The sequence below is a fragment of the Orycteropus afer genome, unplaced genomic scaffold (genome assembly GCF_000298275.1).
Source record: "Orycteropus afer afer isolate SDZICR_OR568_19922 unplaced genomic scaffold, OryAfe1.0 scaffold00184, whole genome shotgun sequence".
Taxonomy (NCBI): domain Eukaryota; kingdom Metazoa; phylum Chordata; class Mammalia; order Tubulidentata; family Orycteropodidae; genus Orycteropus; species Orycteropus afer.
In genome coordinates this window covers 4211742-4212918 of record NW_006921771.1, presented here as the reverse complement: position 1 = coordinate 4212918, position 1177 = coordinate 4211742, and positions in this window count along the sequence as shown.

Sequence of the window (1177 nt, the reverse complement as noted above, 5' to 3'; positions counted from 1 at the left end):
CTTTCTTTGGAATGGGTACAAATATGGATCTCTTCCAGTCAGTTGACCAGGTAGCTGTCTTCCAAATTTCTTGGCACAGACAAGTAAGTACCTCCAGTGCAGCATCCATTTGTTGAAACATTTCAATAGGTATCTCCTCAATTACTGGAGTCTTGTTCTATTCTGATTCCTTCAGTGTAGCTTCAACTTTTTTCCTTCAGTACCATTGGTTCTTGATCATATGCCTCCTCCTGAAATAGATGGACATTGACCAATTCTTCTTGGTATAGTGACCCTGTGTATTCCTTCCATCTTCCTTTGATGTTCCCTGCATCATTTGATATTTTGTCCATAGAATTTTTCAATATTGCAACTTGAGGCTTAAATTTTTTCTTCAGTTCTTTCAGCTTGAGATGCCAAGAATGTTCTTCCCTTTTGGTTTTCTAACTCCAGGTCTTCTCATATTTCATTATAATAACTGACTTTGTCTTCTCGAGCTGCTCTTCGAAATCTTCTGTTCAGCTCTTTTATTTTGTTATTTCTTCCATTTGCTTTAGCTACTCTCTGTTCAAGAGCAAGTTTCAGAGTCTCTTCAAACATCCATTTTGGTCTTTGCTTCCTTTCCTGTCTTTTTAATGACCTTTTGCTTTCCTCATGTATGATATTCTTGATGTCATCCCATAACTTGTCTGGTCTTCAGTCACTGGTGTTCAATGCATCAAATCTATTCTTCAAATAATTTGTTATGATCCACACAATCAAATGCTTTTGCATAGCCAATAAAACACAAGTAAACATCTTTCTAGTAGTCTTTGTTTTCAGCTGAGATCCATCTGATCTAAACTCAGGCAGGATATAATCAATGTCATATTTTGGCCTTCATGTAGTTGTGTTGTCTTCATCTTCAACTTGAACTTGCATATGAGCAGTTGATGAACTGTTCCAGAGTCAGCTTCTAGCTTTGTTTTGACTGAAGATACTGAGTTCCATTGCCTCTTGCAATAAATGTAATCAATCTGATTCCTGTGTACTCTGTCTGGCAAAGTCCACATGTACAGCAGCCATTTGTGTTCTTGAAAAAAGGTATTTGCAATGAATAAGTCATTGGTCTTGCAGAATTCTATCATGAGATCTCCAGTGTCATTTTTATCACCAAAGCCATATTTTCCAACTACTGGTGATTCTTCTTTGTTTCCAA